The sequence below is a fragment of the Pristiophorus japonicus genome, chromosome 23 (assembly GCF_044704955.1).
Source record: "Pristiophorus japonicus isolate sPriJap1 chromosome 23, sPriJap1.hap1, whole genome shotgun sequence".
Lineage (NCBI taxonomy): Eukaryota > Metazoa > Chordata > Chondrichthyes > Pristiophoridae > Pristiophorus > Pristiophorus japonicus.
This window is the reverse complement of record NC_091999.1, coordinates 28,461,174-28,475,728: the sequence shown is the minus strand read 5'-3', so window position 1 is coordinate 28,475,728 and position 14,555 is coordinate 28,461,174. Positions and strand designations below refer to the sequence as shown.

Genomic DNA, 14,555 nt, shown 5'->3' with positions numbered 1-14,555 from the left:
TGTTGACATCTAATTGTGGGGGAATGCCAATGATCCATTGTTGAGAGATAGGAGGAAAATGGAAAATTGAGAGGCAGAGGATACACAAATCTCCACTATCACCTTTGTGATGTTGCTGTATATGCTGACGAGAAGCAATCTTTCCCCATTCTGTCCGGGGGTATCATCTTTACTTTATTCTCCTATAATGTAGAGAAATGTACGAAAAACAATTGTTGCTGGAATCTGTTGAGAGATTTGCATTTCTCTCTGTCTATATTTCTATGCTTTGCTGGTGGAGAAACGGTTATTGTGTCTCTGTCGCTCAATGATCTAACCTGGGACTTCTATTTCTGTGCTTATTTACATAAACGCCTCACTGCTGGCCATGAAGTGTTCATGGCAGCAAAATCAGATCAACAGAATCACTTATTGATCAGCCTCAACTCACAACAACGGCTTATTTTAAGAATATTGACAGAAATAGAAATATGTCGAACAGCGACGTTAGCTGCAGTTTTGTTCAATTGCAACAGATGTGATTTATATCAAAGGGAATAAATATTAAAATGAATAATTCAGTTCTGAAAGTTCTGCTGCTGAAATCAGTGGAACATTTCTGAACAGACTGTTATTCCACTGGATCTCCATTTAATGGAATATTTAACTAACTGAAACTAAGCAATTTAAAGCAGTGACCAGAGGAGTACCGGCAATCACAGGATTATCTGAGCATTTCACATATCGCAACTTTTATTTTGAAATGTTGACATTTAGAAACACTTTGCATTTATATAGCGCATTTCATTATCTCATGGTGTCCCAAAATGATTTACAGACAATGAATTACTTTGGAAGTGTGGTCACTGTTGTAATGTAGGCAACGTGGCAGCCAATTGGTGCACATCAAGATCACGCAAACAGCAATGAAATAATGATCTGATCAGCTATTTTTCAGATGTTCGTTAAGGGATAAATATTTGCGCTGTAAACCCTGGAGAACTCCTCTGCACTTCAATATAGTGCCATGAGTCCTTTAAATCCACCTGAGCGGGAAGATGTGGCTCAATTTATTGTCTGCCCCGAAAGACGGCACCTCTGACCGTGCAGCACTCCATCAGTACTGGCACCGGGCGTGTCGGCATATATTATGTGCTCAAGTCTCTGGAGTGGGGTTTAGTATCTGTGACCTTCTGAATCAGAGGCGAGAGTGATCCCACTGAGCCAAGGCTTGAACATGTCACAGCTTGTATTTTAAAATGTTGCCATTCAGCTCATCGTGTCTGAAGTTCAAGGACTGAGTTCAGTCTTACTCCGATTGGTTTATTATCAGGAGCGAGTTCGCTTATCTTGCTTGGGATGTCATTCCCTCACTGGTATTTCCACTGGGTCCATGTAAAAGTGTCAGCGATTCCGCAAGGAACATCTGGAAGTGCCCGAAGCACAAGGACTCACGGAACCTGAATGTTACACTGTGTCAGATGCACTATCAGTGCAGCTGGAAGCTGGGACTTTTCTGCTTAGAGCCGAGCAGGTTATGGGCCACTTAATAGAGGTGTTCAAAATCAGTCAGAAATTTGTTCGGGTAAATTGACATATACTCCATCACTCCGTTCCTCCATCCCCCCCACGCTCCACCCGTCTCTACTTCACTCCCTCCCTTCATCGCTCCCTCCCACCATCTCTTCCACCCTCCACCCGTCTCTCCTTCCCCCCCTCCGTCCATCCCTCCCGCCCTCCATACCTCCATATGTCGCTCCGTCAATCTCTCCCTCCCTGCACACTTCACTCCCTTTCTCCGTCCATTCCTCACCCCTCCATCACTCCACCGCTCCCTTGCTCCACTCCTCCCTCCCGCCATGCCTCCCTCAGGCCAACCGATTGTTATTATTTCCCTTTGCAGTTTATCTGCTCCCATCGATGAGGATTCCTCAGATGGAATTTTCTGCACCCAATTCCTTCAGCGAGCTTTAATATTATATTATCAAATAAGAGAGAGAGCGATGGCTAATATATATATATATTTAATCCCCCTGCCTAAAAACACTGACAAGTAATAAAATGGCGACCTTTCTGGAGAGGGAGTTGGATGGGGAACTGGCACTGGGTAGAAATTCTAGTTGGGGCAGTCAGGATATTTTCAGTTATTTAAATAAAAAAGATAAAGGTAAGAATTAAAGAAATTATTTTAAGACATCGTCGACTTCAGAAGCTCATTTTTCCTCCCCGTTCTCGCTGGTGAGGACGGGCCATTGCCCGCCTGGAGCTCGCTGCCATTCTGTGTACGGGATGGTAGGATTCAAACTCTCTCTACGCGGACAGATTTGGAGAAGCTGGGGCTGTTTTCCTTACAACACAAAAGGTTTCAGGGGAGATTTTCCAGATTGATACCAGGGATAAATGACTAGAAATACTAGTTCAGCCCTAGCTGGAGTACTGTGTCCAATTCTGCGCAGCACACTTTAGGAAGGACGTGAAGACTTTCGAGAGGATGCAGAAGAGATTTAATGGAAATGCATCCAGTATGGGCGATTAAAATTATTTGGAGAGACTGGAGAATTCTCGGGCTGCTCTCCTTAGAGCAGAGAAGGTTAAGAGGAGATTTAGTAGATTATAAGAACACAAGGACATAAGAAAGAGGAGCAGGAGTGGGCCATACGGCCCCTCGAGCCTGCTGCAACATTCAATACGATCATGGCTGATCTGATCATGGACTCAGGTCCACTTACCCGCCCGTTCCCGCTAAACCCATATCCCCTTATCGTTTAAGGAACTGTCTATTTCTGTCTTAAATGTATTCAACGTCCAAGCTTCCACAGCTCTCTGAGGCAGCGAATTCCACAGATTTACAACGCTTTGAGAGAAGAAATTTCTCCTCATCACTGCTTTTAATGGGCGGCCCCTGCTATAAGTTTGTGCCCTCTAGTTCTAGTCTCCCGCATCAGTCGAAACATCCTCTCTGCATCCACTTTTTCAAGCCCCTTCATAAACATATACCTTTCGACAAGATCACCTCTCATTCTTCTGAATTCCAATGAGTAGAGGGCCAACCGACTCAACCTTTCCTCAAAAGTCAACCCCCTCATCCGCGGAATCATCTGAGTGAACATTCTCTGAATTGCCTCCAAAGCAAGTTGATCCTTTCGTAAATATGGAAACCAAAACTGCACGCAGTATTCCAGGTGTGATCACAACAAAACCTTATATAGCTGCAGCAAGACTTCCCTGTTTTTGTACTCCATCTCTTTGCAATAAAGGCCAAGTTACCATTGGCCTTCCTGATCACTTGCTGTACCTGCATACTATCCTTTTGTGTTTCATGCATAAGTACCCCCACGTCCCACTACATGGTGGCATGTTGCAATATTTCTCCATTTAAATAATAAATTGCTGTTTGATTTTTTATCTGCAAAGTGCATGACTTCACACATTCCAACATTGTGCTCCATCTGCCACGTTTTTCCCCACTCACATAACCTGTCTATGTCCTTTTGCAGATCGTGTGTGTCCTCCTCACACATTGCTTTTCCTCTCATCTTTGGATTGTCAGCAAACTTTGCCACGTTACACTCAGTCCCATCTTCCAAGTCGTTAATGTAGATAGTAAATAGTTGGGGTCCCGGCACTGATCCCTGCACACCCCATAATTTCCGGTTGCCAACCAGAGAATGACCCATTTATACCGAATCTCTGTTCTCTATTAATTAACCAATCCTCTATCCATGCTAATATATTACCGCAACCCCGTGAACTTTTATCTTGTGCAGTAACCTTTTACGTGGCACCTTGTTAAATGCCTTCTGGAAGACTAAATACACCACACCCACTGGTTCCCTTTTATCCACCCTGTTCACTACATACTCAAATAAATCCAGCAAATTTTTCAAACATTACTTCACCTTCATAAATCCATGCTGCCTCTGCCAGACCGAATTTTGCTTTTCCAAATGTCCTGCTACTGCTTCGTTAATAATGGACTCCAACATTTTTACAAGCAAGATTAGTTCTAGGCATTAGGGGCTTCAATTAATGTGGAGAAACTGGAGAAGATGGCATTGTTCTACTTGGAGGAGAGAAGTTAAAGTGGAGATTTGATAGACGTGTTTAAACTCATCAAGGGTTTAGATCAGTGGTTCTCAACTGGTGTTCCGCGGCACATTGGTGTGCCGTGAACCCTTCACAGGTGTGCCACCAAATTGTGTAAAAGTATGGTGGACTTTAGCTAATTTTACAATGAAATACAAACCACTTAACTCTGAAACAGAAGGTTAGGGGGAGAGAGAGGGATAGGCAGACACATATGCACATATGTCATCTACCTATATGTATGATGCCACTGCTGTAATAAACATTGCCAATATTGACAAATAATTATCTATTTATCTCTACTATTGTCAAAACACTATATTCTAGAGTTGTACAAGTAATAATGACAAGAGACAACACACACAAACAACTTATATATCCATACTCAGAACAAAATCCTTTGGAAAATGTGTTTCCCTTTAGTACTGAATACCGCCATCCACCACCCTCCCTCTCTCATTCCCTTACTCCCTCCCATTGATAATAGAGAAGTGTGAGTGCCTCCCATCGAATGAGACTGTGTGTGTGTGTGTGTGTGTGTGTGTATGTATAAGCATGTATATTTATGTTTGTGTGTGTAAGTGGGTCTGTACCAAGGGCGTAGCCAGGGGGCAGTTGGGTAATGGCCACACCCAATCCAAAATAATAGTATTAAATTGTTCATGTGAAAAGCTTACAATGTCATTATTATATAGGATGAAAGAAATGACAGACGAGTCTAACACATATGCAGTAAAACGTGTAGTTTTTATAATAAAATGTTAAAAACTATTTAATTACATTTAACCACATTCTACTTTCTATTTTGTTATTGTTGTTTATTGATCTGCAGCTTGATGTGTGGCCGGGACTGGCGACATCTTTGATGCTTTGACCTGATACAGCGCCAATTAGTGGCTCCTTTGATGTAAGCGACATCCAATTTGAACTGGCCTCGCAACCCTAGCGGTTACTTTGATTTCTGAGAGTTGGCTTTTAGCATATTTTGATCATAGTCAAAATCGAAACTTCCTGTTCAACTCAAGGTTCGTTTCTGTCTGGACTCTCTGGAGTTTGGAAATTGGAAGTCTCAGTTCGTGTCTGCCTGGAGTTTGGATCATTCATTCGAATAAAGTTTGTCCCCGCAATGGACAAATTCATTTTAAGAAAACGTAAAAATGAGCAAGGAGATGTCAATGACAGTGCCACTACAAGTGGCGCTAATAGGCCAACAACCAAAGCCAGTACAAGCGGCGCCGAACCAAATCCTAAAAAATCCAAAATTCATCGTCAATATATGGAGGATTATTTGAGGTTCAGTTTTTCATGGACAGGATAAGAAGAATGTCCCATTCCATTGTGTGTTTGTGCAGAAAAAAACTGTAGAACAGTGCAATGGTTCGCAGTAAATTGAAACGTCATTTTACTTCGAAGCATGCACATCTTTCAACAAAAGATCAGAGTTATTTTAGGAAATTAATGTTGACGCAATCAAAAGAAGTGAAATATTTTGAAAAAAATGTTAAGGGTGTCAGATAAGGTTCAAATTGCTTCTTATGCATTTGCTGAATTAATAGCGCAGAAAATGAAGTCTCATACTTTAGCTGAGTCACTTATTTTGTCTGCAAGTCGTAAAATTGCCAAAATATTGTTTGGTGATGCAGCAGAACAAGACATTGCAAAGATTCCGCTGTCTGATGATACAATTCGGAGAAGCATAAATGAAATGTCACCTTACATTGAAGAAAATGTAGCCAAGAAGCTGACAAACTCGAATTTAGCTCTGCAAATCGACGAGTCCACCGACATTAGTGGTAAAGCACAATTATTAGCATCTATTCGCTTCATTCATGAAAACGAGATATTTAACCAATTTCTGTGCTGTAGAGAACTTCCAGAAAATACTAGATGTCAAGGCATATTTGATTCTGTGAATTCATAATTAGAAGACTTGAACATTTTATGGGACTCATGTGCTTGGACCTGCACGGACAGTGCTCAATCTATGGTGAGATATGTCAAAAGATTCAATATGCTCACAAAAAAACATAATCCAAATATATTATTCACCCATTGCTTTTTGCATAGAGAAGCACTTGCTGCAAAGACATTACTGCTAGAATTAAAATCTGTGTTAGATCAAGTTGTTAATATTGTAAATTATATAAATTCAAAATCTTTAAAAATTTGCTTGTTTAAACAGCTCTGCAAAGCTATGGATGCACAGCACGAATGTTTACTTTTGCATACAGATGTAAGATGGCTTTCAAGGGGGAAAGTCTTATGTCGTGTATTTGAACTTAAAGAAGAATTGTCAGTATTTTTTGAAAGAGAAGGAAACGATACCTTTTGCAAATACCTTAAGAGTGAAATGTGGTGTGCGAAGTTAGCCTATTTGGCAGCTATATATAATTGTCTTTGCAGCGTTAATACCAGTATGCAAGGGCGAAATGAAAACATTCTCACCTCCACAGACAAGCTATTAGCTTTTCAGAAAAATAATTATATCTGGAAAAAGAGAGCAACAGAACAAAATCTTGAAATGTCCCCTTTGATAACAAATCACAGTATTAAAAGTTTGCTCCTATCCTGATGGAGCATTTGGCATCACTGGAAGATAACTTCAAAAAATATTTTCTATCTTTGGATGTAGAGAAGTATGATTGGGTAAGAAATCCATTTTCTCCAACTAGTACGTCAGATTTTGATTTGACATTGCAAGAAGACGAAGAATTAATTACTATTTCTATAGACCACGGTCTTAAAATGAAACATTCAGATATGTTTCTTGATGCATTCTGGATTTCTATTAAAGAAGAATATCCTGCAATATCAAAAAAAAGCTTTGATAATTCTGATGCAGTTTTCAACATCATATCTCTGTGAATTAGGATTCTTACCTCTTACGAACATCAAATGCAAAAAAAGGGACAAAATTTAGCGAACTTGAACACGAAATGAGAGAGGCCTTATCGGTTATAGGCCCTAATATCAGTGACAGAACTAAAAAACGTCAGGCTCAAGTAGCACATTAAAATACTAATTAATCTGTAATTAACGTGAGGAATTATTATTATAGTTTATTATTGTGTTGTTTCATTCAGAATAAAAAATAATTAATAACATACATGTATCCAATGTTGTATATCTCATATACTGTGACTAATAAAATGTTTTTTTAAATTTTCTGAAACTTGATTTTTTAACCTTTTAATCCCTTCAAGTGTGCACCAAAAGTTCTAGTATACGAAATTGTGCCGCGAATACAAGAAGTTTGAGAACCACTGGTTCAGATGTAAGGTGATTGATTCAGATGTAAGGTGATTGACTAAAGAACCAGAGGCGATATTTGGACGAAATTGTTTGTGCAACCACTGGTTAGGATTTGGGTTGTACTGCCTGATAGGGTGGTAGATATAGAATCAATAGTTGCCCTCAATATAAAATTGTACAAATACTTGAATGAGAAAAAAATCCAGAGATATAGGGAAAGTGCGCTGGAGTGGGACTAACTGGATTGCTCTTCAAGAGAGACAGCAGAGATTCTTTGGGCTGAATCGCCACCTTCTGTGCCGTACTAATCTATGAATGACCATAACATGGTTGAATTTCAAATTCAGTTGGAGGGTGAGAGAGTTGGTTCTCAAAGCAGTATCCAAAGCTTATATAAAGGAGACTACAAAGGTCTGAGTGCAGTGGTTGCTAAAGCGTACTGGGAAAATAGATAAAAGTATGGGACGGTTGATGAGCAGTGGCAGACATTTAACGAGATATTTCATAACTCGCTACAAAAATATATACTAATGCGCAGGCAAGACTGAAAGAGTAGGGATAACCATCCGTGGCTAACTAACGAAATAAGAGATGGTGTCAAATTGGAAACAAAGGCATACAATGTGGCCAAGACTAGTGGGAGCCGAGAGGATTGGGAAACTTTATAAAGCCAGCAAAGAACAACTAAACAAATTATAAAGAGAGAGAAGACAGATTAGGAAAATAAACCAGCACGAAATATAAAAACAGATGGTAAGACTTTCTACATGTACATAATCCAAAAGAGATGTTAAACTAAATGTTGGTAAACAAGAGGATCTGACTGGGGAATTAATAATGGAGAACAGGGAAATGGCAGACGCATTGAACAAATATTTTGTATCGGTCATCACGGAAGCAGACACTAAAAACATCCAAATAGTGGAAAATCAAAGTACTATATGGAGGGAGGAAATTATTACAATTATTATCACTAATGAAGTAATACTCGGTAGAATAATGGGATTTAAGGCAGACAATTCCCCAGGACTTGGTGGCTTACATCCAAAGGTCCTGAAAAAAGTGGCTGCAGAGATGGTGATGCATTGGTTGTAATTTACCAAAATTCCTTTGTTTCTGGGGCGGTCCCAGCGGATTGGAAAACTGCAAATTTAGTGCTCCTATTTTAAAAAATAGGCAGACAGAAGGCAAGCAACTATAGACTAGTGAGCCGAACATCTGTCATTGGGAAAATGCTGGAGTCCATTCAGAAAGCAGTAGCGGGACATTTGGAAAAGCATAATTCAATCAAGCACAGTCAGCATGGTTTCGTGAACTGGAAATCAAGTTTGACAAATTTGGTGGAGATCTTTGAGGATGTAACAAGCACGTCGGATAAAGGGGCTCCATTGGATGTAGTGTATTTGGATTTCCAGAAGGCATTCGATAAGATGCCACATAAAAGGTTACTGCACGATAAACGTTCACGGGGTTGGGGTTAATATATGGATAGAGGATTGGCTAAGTAACAGATCGGAGAGTCGGGATAAATTGGTCAATTTCCATTTGGCAAACAGTAACTTGTGGTGTGTCGCAGGGATCAGGGTTGGAACCTCAACTATTACAATCGATAATAATAAATTGGATGAAGGCCTGCAGTGTAATATAGCCAGTTTGCAAATGTTACAAAGATAGGGATAGGTGGGAAAGAAAATTGTGAGGAGGATACAGAAAATCTGCAAAGGGATATGGACAGACTAAGTTCATGGGCAAAACTGTGCAGGATATTGATGATGCCACACCGAGAGTAGTGCATCCAGTTTTGGTCTCTGTATTTAAGAAAGGATATATCTGCATTGGAGGCATTTCAGTGAACATTGATTCCAGAGATGAGGGGGTTGACTTATGAAGATAGGTTGAGTAGGTTGGGCCTATACACATTGGAATTCAGAAGATGAGAGGTGATCTTATTGAAACTTATAAGATAATAAGGGTGTTCGACAAGATGAATGCAGAAAGGATATTTCCACTCAGGGGAAAATAAAACTAGGGGACATCGTCTCAGAATAAGGAGCCGCCCATTTAAAACTGAGATGAGGGGAATTTCTTCGCTTAGAGTGTTGTAATATGTGGAATTCTCAGCCCCAGAGAGTTGTGGAGGCTAAGTCATTGAATATATTTAAGGTGGAGATAGAAATATCTTTGAACAATAAGAGAACAAACGGTTATGTGGATAGAAACATAGAAACATAGACAATAGGTGCAGGAGTAGGCCATTCGGCCCTTCTAGCCTGCACCGCCATTCAATGAGTTCATGGCTGAACATGCAACTTCAGTACCGCATTCCTGCTTTCTCGCCATACCCCTTGATCCCCCGAGTAGTAAGGACTTCATCTAACTCCTTTTTGAAAATATTTAGTGAATTGGCCTCAACAACTTTCTGTGGTAGAGAATTCCACAGGTTCACCACTCTCTGGGTGAAGAGTTTCTCCTCATCTCGGTCCTAAATGGCTTACCCCTTATCCTTAGACTGTGACCCCTGGTTCTGGACTTACCCAACATTGGGAACATTCTTCCTGCATCTAACAGGTCTGAACCCATCAGAATTTGAAACGTTTCTATGAGGTCCCCTCTCATTCTCCTGAACTCCAGTGAATACAAGCCCAGTTAATCCAGTCTTTCTTGATAGGTCAGTCCCGCCATCCCGAGAATCAGTCTGGTGAACCTTCACTGCACTCCCTCAATAGCAAAAATGTCCTTCCTCAAGTTAGGAGATCAAAACTGTACACAATAATCCAGGTGTGGCCTCACCAAGGCCCTGCACAAATGTAGCAACACATCCCTGCCCCTGTACTCAAATCCCCTCGCGATTAAGGCCAACATGCCATTTGCTTTCTTAAATGCCTGCTGTACCTGCATGCCAAAAAACATCTGCCGAAACCCATGATTGAACAAGGGACCTTTAGATTTTCAGTCTAACGCTCTTCCAACTGTGCTATTTCGGCTGACATTTCGGTTCGTAGAGAGGTGCAGCTGAGTCCATAATTAGATCAGCCATGATAGTAAATTGCAGAGCAGGATCGAGGGACCAGGTGGCCGACTCCTGCTCCTGTTGCTTATGTTATTTTGTTTTTATTACACTTGGCACTATCTTTGTTGAAATTACACTAAACCTTGTCGTTGTTTAATTACATTAGGCCCTGTCTCTGTTTATATTACACTTGGCCCTGTCTTGGTTTATATTACACTAGATCTTGTCTCTGTTTATAATACACTAGGCCCTGTCTCTGTTTATATTACACGAGATCTTGTCTCTGTTTAAATTACACTACACCCTGTCTCTGTTTATATTTACTAGGCCCTGTCTCTCTTTATATTACACGAGGCCCTGTCTCTGTTTATGTTATGCTGGACCCTGTCTCCATTTATATTCCACTAGGCCCTGTCTCTGTTTAGGTTACACTAGACCCTGTCTCCCTCGATTTTACACTAGGCCCTGTCTGCCTTTATGTTAAACTGGGCCATGTATCTTTTGACTTCACAACACAATGTCTGTTTGTGTCAACCGGGGCTCAGTATTTCTCACTTTTGCCTTAGTCTCAGATAGTTTTGGGATAAACTCCCACTCCATGATTATATCTCTATTTATTGTACAACAGACATGGTTGTCAGTTATTTCTGCATTCGACCATGCGTCTGTAAGATAGACAGAAGATATACAGACGGTGGATAGATATTAATATAAATAAAGATATATATGCGTGAGGTTGGGAGGATGCAATACTTTTTTCGTTGGAACATACGTTTAATTTCGTTACTAGCTAGCAAGAGTTGTGTGCAAAGTAATTTAGATCTGTTATTGCGTCGGTAATATTTGTGTTGCGAGGATGGGCTGATTCTTGTAACAATCTCCCAGAGATGGACTGGGATTGAGGGACAGCACTGAAGGTGAGCAATCCACTGCACTTTGAACTACTTAGTGGCACTCTGTGTGTTATGTCACCCTTCTCTGCTCTAAGGATAAGAACCCCAGCTTCTCCTGTCTCTTCACATAACCGAAGTACCTTATCCCTGGAAGCACACGTAAACCTTTTTGCACCCTCGCTAAGGCCTTCATATCCTTACTAAAGCGCGGTGCCCAGAATTGGACACAAAACTTCATTTGAGGCCTAATCAGTGTTTTAAACAGGTTCGTCATAATTTCCTTGCTTTTGTATTCTATGGCTCTATTTATGAAGCCCAGGATGAAGTATGCTTTTCAAAACACTTTCTCAACCTGTCCTGCCACATTCAATGATTTGTGCACATATATCCCCAGGTCTCTGTGTTCATCACACCTTTTAGAATTGTATCCTTTAGTATATTTTGCCTCTCTTCATTCTTCCTATCAAAAAGTATCACTTCATAATTTTCTGTTTTTTATTTGCCACGTGTCACACACTGCCAGGGCAGGTACAGCACAGTTTAGGCACAGACTAATGCTCCCTCTACAAAGTCCCATCAAACAATCGCAGGGCAGATACAGCACGGGTTAGATATAGCGTAAAGATCTACACTATCCCATCAAATACTCCCATGTCATTTAATGCACAGTTTACATTTGGATTAAAACTCCCTCTGTGCACTCCGATCAATTTGTTCTGAGGCATATCCTTATGGCTGAGGGTAATCTTTTGTTAGCTGTTGACATTTATTTGTGGGGAAATGTCAATGAACAATTCTTGAGAGACGGAACCGAAAATGGAAATAGGAGAATTAGACGAGACATGTGATGTTGCTGTTCATGCTGACGAGAAGGAATCTTTCCCCATTCTCTCCGTGGGCATCATTTTTACTTGATTCGAATATAATTTAGTGAAATGTACCAAAAAACAATTGTTACTGGAATCTGTTGAGACATTTCCATTTCTGTCCATCTTTATTTCGATGCTGTGTTGGTGGGGAAACATTTGTTGTGTCTCTGTCGCTCAATACTCTAATCTGGGGCTTCTATTTCTGTGTTTATTTACAGAAACGCCTCACTGGTTGCCATGAAGTGTTCATGGCAGCAAAATCAGAACAACAGAGTTGCTTATTGATTAGACTCAACTCAGAACAATGGCTTATTTTAAGCATATTGACAGTAGATTGGTACCTGCATGAGGTATTTCATTTAATGAGGAGAGACCGCAGAAGATGGGATTGTTATCCTTAGAGCAGAAATGGTTAAGAGGAGATGTAGTAGATTATCATCAGGCATGAGAGACTTCAGTTAATGTTGAGTTGCGGTCGAAGATCAGCCATGCTCTTCCTGAATGGCGGAGCAGGCTTGAGGGGCCGAATGGCCGACTCTTGCACCTCATTGTTATGTCCTTATTTTTTTAAACAGAGGCTGTGTGTACTGCAGTATAACTCAGACAGAACCTAGTGTAATATAAACCAGGTCATGAATTATATAAACAGAGAAATATCTGTTTCAGTAATAATTGATATTGGGACTTATGTAATATAAACAGAGAAATGGTCAGATATAATTTAACTAAAATATGTTCTGGTGCAGGAATAACTGGGACTGGGTCATGTGTAATATAAACAGGGACATGGTCCTGTATAATATAAACTGAGACCAGGTAAAGTACATTAATAACTTAGACAGTTATGCCCAGCCTCAGTTATACTGATCTGGAGAATGCCTCTGTTAAAAGTACAGCAGGACATGTTTTAGTTTTTGCTGTAATAGAACTTGTCTCTGTTTATATTACAGTAGGTCCAGTCTCTGTTTATATTACAGTAGACATTGTCTCAGTTTCTATTACACTGGACAATATCTCTGTTTATATTGCACTAGAAAATGTCTCTGGTTATATTACACTAGACACTGTCTCAGTATATTTACACTAGATAATGTCTCCGTTTATATCACAGTATACAATCTCTCTGTTTATATTACACGAGACAATGTGCATGTTTACATTGCCCGAGACAATGTTTCTGTTTATATTACACAAGACAATGTCCCTGTTTATATTACACAAGATGATGTCTCAGTTATTACTGCACCAGACCATATCGCAGGTATATTAGACTAGCTCCTGTCTCCATCAGTACTGTACTAGACTCTTTTTCTGATAATATTGCACAATGTCCTGCCTCATTCATCATTGCACTAGACCTGGTCACTAGTTATTTTACACTATGTTCTGCATCTGTTGATATTACACTGGGCCATGTGTCAGTTATTACTGCACTAAGCCATGTCTCTGTTTATATTACACAAGGCTCTCTCTGTTAGTATTGCATGAGAACACGTGTCTCTTTATATTACACTAGGCTCTGTCTCAGTTATCACTGCACTTGACCATGCATGTGATTAAATTTCACTCAGACTTGTCTCATTTTACATTACACGATGCCCTGCTAAGTTATTATTGCACTGGACCGTACCTCTGTTCATATAGCCTTAGATTAAATACTGTCTCATTTATTGCTGCACTCGGCTATGTATCTTTCATATTACACGAAACCTTGCCTCAGTTATAATGCACGAGGAAATGCCTATGTTTATAGTACACTGGAAACTCTCAGTTATTACAATCTATACCGTGTCTCTATTTATATTGCACTAGGCACTGTCGCACTTATTACTACACGAGACGATGTCTCCTCTTTTTATTGCTCTAGGTCTTGTCTCTCTTATTAATGGATTAGACCATTCTTCTGTTTAAGTTACACGATACGCTTTCTCAATTAGTACTGAACTATACCATGCCTCTATTCAATTAGATGATGGATGATCGGCATCTTAACTCCATCGACCAGCATTGGTTCTGTCATCTGTAATATCGTAAACGAACCAAAATCTACCAATCAATCTCTGGCAGCAATCAGAAAATAATACCTCTGCCTGTTATAGCCTTCCCTTTATGAAGGGATTTGATAGGGTTAAAAGTGAGACAGTGTTTTCACTGACAGGAGTGTCGGTAACCAGAGGACACAGATTTAAGATTATTTGCAAAGAAAAACAGAAGGGAGATGAGGAGATGGTTTAATATAGCAATGGCTCTGATTTGGAATGCAGAAGGTATACACTATCTTCCGTTTTTATAAATGGAGACGTAGGATGCAAATGAAAGGAACTTATTGCTAAGCATTTGTAAAACATTGTTTATTGTGAGTATCACATTTTAGGAACGATTGCACGGCCTTGGAAAGGATGCAGCGGGAATTTACTAGAATAGTACCTTGGATGAAATACTTCAGTTAACTTAAGACAATCAGGG

The 14,555-nt window shown here is 40.1% G+C and overlaps 1 non-coding gene across 1 annotated transcript; it reads right to left on the bottom strand.

The window, feature by feature from the left end:
- Window positions 1-10,228: 10,228 nt before the first annotated feature.
- trnaf-gaa (transfer RNA phenylalanine (anticodon GAA)) lies at window positions 10,229-10,301 on the bottom strand. Its single transcript has one exon. It is a non-coding gene; the product is annotated as a tRNA-Phe (tRNA).
- Between the last annotated feature and the right edge of the window lie 4,254 nt (window positions 10,302-14,555).